Source organism: Coturnix japonica, chromosome 2 (assembly GCF_001577835.2).
Source record: "Coturnix japonica isolate 7356 chromosome 2, Coturnix japonica 2.1, whole genome shotgun sequence".
Classification (NCBI taxonomy): Eukaryota; Metazoa; Chordata; class Aves; order Galliformes; family Phasianidae; genus Coturnix; species Coturnix japonica.
Window position 1 is genome coordinate 31,386,908 of NC_029517.1, and position 10,137 is coordinate 31,397,044.

A 10,137-nucleotide genomic window follows, 5' to 3' on the forward strand; every position below is an offset into this window, starting at 1 on the left:
CCTCAGCAAACCCACAGACTGTGGGTCTGTGTCCAGTCTGCAGGGCAGTTTCCCATTGATTCCTTGCCATGCAGAAGCAAAACAAACACCAGTTTCTTAGTGGAACAAGCCTTGATCAGTCAGTAATGCCTGCGTAGATAGGCACACACATAGCCTTATGAATAGAGGCTGGTGCTGATGCTACGGAAATAACTTCTGAGTTTTACTCAAACAATGGGCTGTCTGAGCGCCAGCTCCTGCTCTTGGAACTGCCTCGTGCGTGCGGCCAGAACTGTACTCTTAAAGTTCCCAGTGCCAAGAACAACTCTTACATTGGTGATGAGAGGGAAGGGCGAAAAATAGGTCTAGAACGTGAAAAATAACTTGATAAGCAAAATGAGTACAACGAGAGCAGAACTTGATAATTACAAGAAAATAGCTTCTTTACTAAAAAACATTTTCAATATTTTCATCCAACATTAGACACTGTAACACAGTGCTGAGGCTTGGCAGAGGATGGCAGTTCTTTTTGCAGAGCTTCCAAGGTCTCTGAGTTCAGTTTGGTTTCAGTATGGAATGAGAACCAGCTTTCTTTACAAAGTGGAGCAGAGCTGGGCTTTGCACTGGAGGAGCAATGAGAGGTGGCTGCACTGCCCACAGCCTGCTGCCAGGCTCTTTCTCCTCCTCGGCCCATCACAAGGAAGAACATTTGCCTCTGGGATGCTTTGTTTTCAACAGGCAGGCAAATCTTGATACAACTTGGTTTACTCAAGTTTTCCTAGCCAGCTTGAGTGAAATTATTAGTAACAATTACATGGCAGCAAAGACTGCAGGCTCAGCAGAAAGAGGGAAATCAATATTCATTTTATAAGAGGGAGAAATAACCGAGGGATGCAGAAAATGAGAAAAGCTGAATTCAATTTCAGCTTCCAAGTACATCCATCCATTGATTTTACAGTACTGGAGGACAGTAGAAGAGCCCAACATGACCTCAGCTATAAGAACAACCCTAGGCTTATGTTGCAAATGCTGGCTCCTGCTGCAGTGCCTGGCAGGGAAAGCTTTTCTCTACGTTTTCATGTGTTCAGGCCATATGTACTTTCCTTTGTTCTCCCTGGCACCTGGAGTGATTTTCATTCTCCCTGTTTGCAAAAGCAAGCTCTGGAGGGGAAAGGACAAAGCAAGAGGTGGGGGATTAAGGATCCAAAACCAAGTCCCCAAAGCTCTTTCAGTTGATGGCAACAGCCCAGCTATTTAACACCATGGCATCTGATTCCATTTTCTGTATCACTTCATATATCAGGAAGATTTGGGTAGCCTCAGAGTCTGCCTCCGCAGCTAAGCCCTCCCTGCACGGAGTGTTATGCCATGCACATGGGCAGCACGATTGTCGGTGCTCTGCTGAGATGCGAGAAGAGCATACCTCACCTCTGGGATGTGGCATGAAGGCATGAAAACTACCCGCTGGAAGCTGAGTTGATCCTCTGCCTCGCAAGCTGAGCACTGCTCCTCCAGTCTGCCCGGTGCTGCCCTATGGCGCACTGCGGTTGTGAGAGCTGGCACTCAGGGTGACTTTGTGAGAACACTCTAGTGTCAAATACGTGTGTTGTGCCTGTCATTATTATTTGCAGGAGCCCTAGTGGCAGAAATAAGTGTTTGTAGAGAAAAATCTTATTGGAAAGCTCTTAACACGAGAATAAGACATGAAGTATCAAGATGGTTGCAAACTCCATTGAGCCAAGAATGAATGTCAAAATGCCATTTCTTTAATTAACATTCTGGGTTTTCTCCAGGAAATTATCTCATCTTCCCCTTTCTTATGCAGAGTACTGCAAAATAACAAACTGAAAAGAAGTTCCCCGTGTGTGGAAGGATGCTTTTTGGTCAAGCAAGGAAAACTATTGTTCACTGATTTAGAAAAGTCTTCCTTCCTCCCCTGTGCCACCCCAAAAACACCCTACTGTTCTTCTGGGCGCAAGTCCTCCAAATCCAGGTCTGTTAATGCATAATTCAATGAAAGATTAAAGTCTGCCAGGAAAACATCCAAGACCTAAAACACATTTATAGCTACCAGCAATCATTATTTTATACCTGACAGTAATCCCTTCAGCAAACAGCTATCCTCAATTATCGATCTTCCAGTACGGGTTTTGAAGGTGAGCCTGTAGATGACAGCTTCAAATTTTGTTTTCCAACAGGAATACTCTTGGCATGACTATGCTGTTAGTGCAGGGCAGATCATGAAGCCTTTCCCCTCCAGACAGCCCCTGACAACACAACCTGTGCTCCCCTGCCTGCAGCCCTTGGCCACATCACTCCAGCTGGGCCAGTGCCACAAAAGCCCCCTGCATGGAGCCTGTTCTGCCAGGCCTGCTCCTATACTAGGCCTCATCAGTGCAATTATGTTATTAGAGATGTTTAAAACATGCCTCCAAGATAAATGGTAAAAGGAATGAAGGAAAAGATGCAGACAAAGACTACATCCAGCAAGAACACAGGAGAGCCATATCCCTTTTTACTTCTTCATTTTTGGCAGTAAAGAGACGAACCTAATGGAGAACACAGGAGAGAGAGAAGCAGAAGGGGCAACATGGAAGAGGCTATTTCTCAGAATGAGAGTGTGCAGGTGGCCATTTGTTCTACTGAGACAAGATTTCTCTTTTCCTGTACTCCAGGAAATGACTGGACGTTTCAGAAATATACATAAATCCCTCTTTAAGGTTTCCATCCCTAAACAAGGTTCTCTCCCTGCTCTATTTAAGAAGCTCATCTCTCACAGCTCCCCAGTTGCTTTCCACTGTACTCACTATAATGAAAAAACAACAGAATTTCCACCAGCAAAGTATCTATTCCGTGAACTGTGGACACTCTCGGAATTGTCATTTCTTGGCAGTCACGAGCGATGGATTGCAATACGTTACATCTGGGGGAAATGACAGATAGAGTCTGTGTGGTAAAGATCTGGACAGCTCAAGAATGTGCAAAAGTAAACAGAATTTCGTGGAGATAAAACACACTTGACAGGTTTAAAGTACAGTAGTCAGCTCAGTGAGAAAAGAGAATATCAAAACGGAGTGGTTTCAGATTTTCTGAGCAGGACCTCTCTTAGCAGCCACTGTGCCTCCGGGCATGGCTGTGGATCCTGCACATCTTGGGAGGCATTCTGCTCCAGGTTGGTGGTGTGCAGCTGGTTGGGAGCTCCAGGCATGTTTAACACAGCAGTGGTGTGTTTGGGGGCACCGAATGGCAGGGCCAAAATCCAGACCTAGTGACGGCTGACTCCAGTCAGACATCCTATGCCTCGCGTTTACTGTAACAGAGACCAGCTAGCTACAGATGCTGGACAAAATACATTAAGATGAGGAATAAAACTGCAATGTACAAAAAAAAAAGAGGCAAAATTAGACTCATTACTCACTGAATAAAGTCTACTGAAAAATTAAATTTTGGAGGAACTGGATCTATGTGGATTGATATCAAGTGCCAGCCTGCACTGAGGGATGACGCAGAGTGAGAAATACTGTCATATTTTATATTGCCATTTTCAGAATGAAATTATTCACTTCACACTGAAGTGGCTCAGCTGACACTTCTGCACCAAAATGAGTTTTATGAATTCAACGTTCCTTCCCCTCTCTCCTCCCTATTATTTCAGTTCAGCAAGAGGCAAACAATAAATGAAATGGACACATCTCATTACGAAAGGGTACCGCTCAGGACAGCAGCACTCACAAATCACAGCCCTGTCTGTGCTTTTGCACACCCCAAGCCCGCACGTGAATGAAGCTGCAATGCAGTTGCCCAACCTCAGCTTTCGACTGAGTAAAGCAGCAATCTGATGCAGGATGAAATATTAATGAGGGATAGCTGTGAAGGACAGAAAACCTAGAAAACTATTATTTACTGTACATGGCCTTTGTTCTCTGTTCAGTGGGTAATTCATTTAAATCTTGCCCTTTTGCTCAATGAAGTCAACACCACCAAAGCAGACCTAGTTACTCTACAGTTACACAGCTGTGCAGGATCTGCCCCTGAATGTTCTTCAGGAAGCATTTTACATGAGCTGCATCTCCTAGGGCTCCACATGCTGCAGCTCCCAACATCCCCAGCCACTCTGATCCTCAAAAGCCGCCCTTGCAAGACAACCCGCATTATGGTTATAGATCTATTATGATAATTTCTCATCTGCCAGGTTGATTAACCCGTCAGAAGTGAATCTCTTTCTTCAGAACTTTATTTGTGCAAGTGTTTTTGGTATAAATGCCTTGACTGTACAAGAACGAACTAGACAAAATGTGCAGACGCTTTATTTGGCGTGGAAAGAAACCAAGGACACGGCCCGGCCCTGTTATGGTTGCAAAAATAAAAGGAGTATGGAGAACTTGGCCTTCCTAAGTGGAAATTCTCCATTTGGGTGGCCTTGCTGCAATCTGTGTGGGACTGGCAGTCATTGTCTCTGAATGAAGAGGCTGGCTTAACCTGGAATGCTATCAAATCCTCCCTTCCTAAGATCTTTCATTTGGCAGAGGTACTGACAGAAATTCTCTGGCTGAGAAAGCACAATCAAATCCTGTTATGCATAATATCTTGAGAAGGGGTCCATTAGTCTAAAACACTGTGTAAGTTTGACTGTGGTTGTTTAATGTTTTCTCCAGTTGCTGATTTATTTGAATTCTCCTTCAGATGAAAATCCCAGACTTGAAATATCTATCGAGGAGGAGGGGAAAAAAAAAGAAAAGAAAAAGAAAGAAAGGGGAAAAAAAAAGGATTTGCAAGGATCAGAGTGTTCTGAAGGGACCAGATTAAATTCTTCCACAGCACATCTCCTATACATCACTCTCCATTTGCTCAGTGCAGCAGGGATAACCATCGCTCAAACCATGAGATTACTGGATGGTTTAGTGGGCAAGGACCAAGTTCAGAGTCTGGTGCCTGCTACAAACAGCTGGAATGGGGAGAAAATCATTCCTGCTAGAAGCAGGAAAGGATGGGCCCTGTATCAGCATATCCCCCCACACCGCCATGTGCTCTCATTGTGCGCACAGCAAGGACTTACGTACCAGCTGACTCTCACACTCACCCTTTCTTCCACAACAAAACCTGCCCTTTGGATGGTGAGGCAGCCTGCAGTGCAGGTGCAGAAGCAAAGCCACAGAAACATATTCTGATGCCCAAGGCAGGATGCCAGCTCTGCGTGCCATCACCTGCTTCCCCTTGTGCCTTATGTCAAGGGACATTAAAAACACACTTTTGCTTCCAGTTAACAGCAGTGCTTGAACTTCACGAACCACCTCTGGCAGGGAGCGTGCTTTGCTCCTTCCCACATACTTTCCACCATCCTACAATGAAGGCTTGCATTTGCTTGCAAGCATCCCACTGAGCACCATCCTAGCTTTGGGGATTTTGCTGTTTGTCTCTCCAGCAATGGATTGAGTTCCCAACTCTGCAGCTTTTGCTTGCCCAAGGAAAGCCTGCAGGCTCTGACTCCAGGCTGTTTGCAAAGCCTGTCAAAAACTATCTGTGTATAGAGACTGCAACAGCGAATACCACATTTAAGGCTAAAAGGCAATTCTATGCCAAGCTCATTCTAGGTCACTAACTTCCTAAGGGCATTCTTCCAAGAAATAGATTTATCTTGAGTAGTTCTGCCAGCCGAGAGACACTGAGTTGTACTTAACCCCTTCTTCTAAAGAAAGAGCAAGAATTATCCACTCTTTGACATTCACCATTCATTATTCATTCATGGTAAGACAATTTCTTTTCAGAACGGTATTAAAATGAAAAGTTACAAGGTAATAGTGTCTTCAAATGAAAAAAAAAAATTCTTCATCCTTTAAAAAATGATGCTTTTATATCTTAAACAGTATCCATTCCTTTCATTAAAGTGTGAGATTAAAAGTAATGTCACACTAAAACACACCAACAACTCCATTCAAAAGCTTTATCACGTGGAAAATTCAGACACTCATCAGGAGAGTCACTGCAGGAAAGACAGGGAAATCTACAAGGCATACTGATGGAGCTTTGAAGAAAGAGCTGAAGCCACATGCAAAGTGCAATATGACTATGTTGAGAGAAGAATAGCATTAAGTACCCTGTAACAGTTCCACCAAAACAAATGGAATTTGCACACCTTCATCAGCCACCACCAGGAAACTGCAGCAGAAATACGCCTCAGGTGTGAGCTGATGACACTTGACTCAGGGCAGCCTGCCTTCTTCTAAAACATGCCTGGCCCATCAACAAGAGTACATAAGAGAAAATCAGGGTTTCTCTGAGCATGGATTCTAAAAGGTTTTTGCTTTAATTAAACATTATTTTGAAGACATCAGCCTATTGCTCAGGAAGTGTCCAAAAAGCGTGTCTGACATTAAGTACTTTTGGAAAGCAGAGAACAGAGCAGAGAACAAATAGCATCATGCCAGTGTACACACGATTCACTTACCTCCTTTCCTCTCAAAAATGTGGGAGAGCTGGGCAATGCTCTGAGAAGGACAACAGGGCATGGAACAGCTCCTGTGTGGAGCGTGGCTGAATAGACAAAGAACTTACAGGGTCAAAGCATAAATGACTATGGGGAAATAAATATCTTCAAATGAACCAGTGAGCAACGGGTTAAAAAGAAATGAAAAGAGATGGTCCTCTTCAAAAAGTGTCCCTAACTGGGTAATTTCTTTCCATGGGATGCAGTGGATAATAAATTGTGACACAGATTTAAGAAATGATTAAGATAACTCATGGAAATATATATTTATTTATGCTATTAACTATTAAGCGCATCAATCTCAAGAAGTCCACGACTTAAAACAAGCATGGTAGGGCATCCTGGGGAAATGTTACCAAATGGAAGGGGAGCAGCACTGGGGATGGGATACTGGGCTAAGCAGACCCTTCCTCTGACTCCTGCTGATCACAGAATCATAGAGTCATAGAATTGCTCAGGCAGGAAAAGACCTTAAAGGTCATCAGGTCCAACCATGACCTAACCATACTACCCTAACTAACAACCCTCTGCTAAATCATGTCCCTGAGCACCACATCCAAATGTTTTTTAAAAACATCCAGGGACGGTGACTCAACCACCTCACTGCAGAGCCCATTCCAGTTCTTGACAACCCTTTCTGTAAAGAAGTTTTTCCTGATATCCAACCTAAACTTACTCTGGCGCAACTTGAGGCCATTTCCCCTCATCCTGTCACCTGTCCTCAGTGAAAAGAAACCAAACCTGCTCTCACCTAAGTACCTTTCAGATACTGGAAGAGAGCAACAAAGTCTCCCCTCAGCCTCCTTTTTCTAGACTAAACAGCCCCAGTTCCTCCAGTCACTCCTCACAGGGCATATTCTCCAAGCCCTTCAAAAGACTTGTTGCCCTTCTTTGGACCTGCTCCAGCACCGCAATGCCCTTTCTGTACTGAGGTGCCCCAAACTGAACACAGTACTTGAGGTCTCACCAATGCTGCGTACAGGGGCAGGATGACTTCCCTAGTCCTGCTCACCACACCATTCCTGATACAAGCCAGGATGCCATTGGCCTTTTTGTCCACCTGGGCACACTGCTGGCTCATATTCAGCCAACTGTCCATCCGGACCCCAAGGTCCCTTTCCATCAGGCAGCTTTCCAGCCACACCTCCCCAAGCCTGTAGGGTTGCCTGGGGTTGTTGTAACCAAAATGCAGGACTGGAAACTTTGCCCTATTGAAACTCATGCTGTTAACCTTGGCTCACCAATCCCATCTATCCAGGTCCCTCTGCAGTGCCCTTCTCCCCTCAGGAAGATCAACACTCCCTCCCAACTTGGTGGGAAACCAATGGGTGTTTTGTCTGTACCTTTGCCTCCAGACTGTTTTCCTATCTAAACGAAGAGTCAGATTCTCATTTCCAGGCAAAGGGATGCACACCAGCATCCATCATTGTGGTGACACCAGAGCAGGGTGAAGACTGAAAGTTACACTGTGTTAATGAAACCACAACTGAAAATATAGATGCGAGCACAAAGATGCTGAGTTAACTGTATATATGTAGGGTAAACACTCATGAATGAATTAGCGCTCTGTGAATCCAAATTAAACTGCTCTTTCACTTGAAGGAAGAAATCAGATGCAAGATACTAGCAGGGTTTTAAACAGCAACATTTGTTAACAGTGGTTACAATCACTGCCTTTCAGGGTGCATAATGGCACTGGTGGATGGGCAGCTGACCTTCACACACCATCCAGCACCTTCAGGGCAATCCCCTCAGCTGACTGTGCCCAGTCAATGGCACGGCAATGATTTTCCATGACATGGGAGGAAGCTCACACTGGGCTGGGGAGCTGCCAAGAATTCTGAAGAGGTGACCTGATAGGCAAACAGATGGAAACAGGGATGGTAAGGGGTGATGACAGGTCACCTGAGCTTTTACCCTCCTGGTGAGTCCCTTTTGACCCACTTCCTGCATGACAGCAGGTTACACCGTGAAAGCAGCTGCCCAGCAGCTGGGCACAGCTTCTCTTAGTTGTTACCTCCGTCACTCAAAAGGTTTGAGCAGTTCCAAGGCTGAGAAGCCAGCATCCTTAGGGTTACACAGGACCCTTTGCATCCTCCCTGACCTTCATGTCTCCTCTATGCCATGACTGCCACAGAGAGACATGAAGAAAGCAGCATCTTAAGTTACCACAAAGCAGAATCAAAGCTTCAGTCTAACTAAGCATAAAGAGAAAGCAACCCACGAAGAACTGCATGCAAAGCAAATAAAGGCATACATTTGTTTTACTGTGCTGTTACTATCTTCCTAAATCCTATCTGTAGTAACATTTCATTACACTTTCAGTGTAGCAAATACTCAACCCTGCAGCAAAGGTTGGTCTGAACTTTAAACTGAAATTAAGGAAGGATGGAAATGGGGTTTATTTAAGCTGTTTTTCTTAGTGGCATTACAGAGTTATCACCTTACTTTCTTAATTTGTATGTTGAAGGCTCATTTAAAATGGACCAGTATCTGCTTCTTGGTAGATAGACCAGACAGCCTATACGCTCATCATTATTAACATGGTGCTCTGCAAAGGAGGTCAGTTCTTGAATGGTGCTGAGAATCCAAATTAAATATTTATGATGACAGGAAGAAGTGACGAGGCATTTGCATACTGACCTTTAGGTCATTACAACCTCCCTAACATACAGGCAAATGGAGCAAGTGCAAGAGCTGAAGTTGGTGACCTACAGACCTCGGCTGTTAGAGGTCCAGGGTCTCAGTCATGGGCTTCCAAAGCACCTATTCAAAACGAATCATGTATGCCTGATAAACAGGCACAATGACTCAGAACTACAGGACCTTTTAGCTAATCAATCCATCTGCTTGTCAGATACAAACAAACAAAAGACTTCTTTGTGTCCTACATAACTGCCTTTTTGGAAGACAAGTGACCCATTGGTTCTGAGAATATGTAATACACAAGTAACAAACAAGGGGCCTACACACTGTGCGAGGGCCTGTGGTGCTATGAAGAAACCTTGTGACTGAATTCCTTAGTAAAGAACATTTCTGATGTGTTACTCAGATTGCCCTGCCTCGCCTTGTGGCATTACACAGCATGGAATAGCTGTGTGCCATCACTGGGGTCCAAAGCTACTCACCAGCTCCCAGAGAACAAAAACAGGCAGCTCTTTAGCATCACGGAGCTTTCAGAAGGATGAACTCCATTGCAGTAGAACTCCATCCCTCTGCGTAACTGCAAACAACAGCAGCTCAACAGTTTTTAAACATCTATCTCAGGCTACAGAAGAGACAGATCTCATCCATCCTTGCTTGGTTTTTGATTTATCTTTCCTTTGTATTACAAAGGGACAGTGATTATTCCCCAACAACCCGTAAGATACTGCAGTAATACCAAACTGAGTGCAATTGCTGTGGGCAAACATGGATGCATCCTTTCCTAACAAAGTAAGCCACATTTTACTGTTATGCTACTAAAAAGCTCTGAAGAAGGAAATAAAATGAAAACCCCAATAAAGCACTGATACACACTACATAAAACAACAGTAACACATACAGAAACAGCATCATACAACTTGTGTATAATACGCTCATCACAAAACCTTAAGCACTGACAGTCCTGAACTGACGTAACAATTTTCCTATAGTCAGAAAAGCTCTGATCTGTATTTTAGAGCAATGGTGAA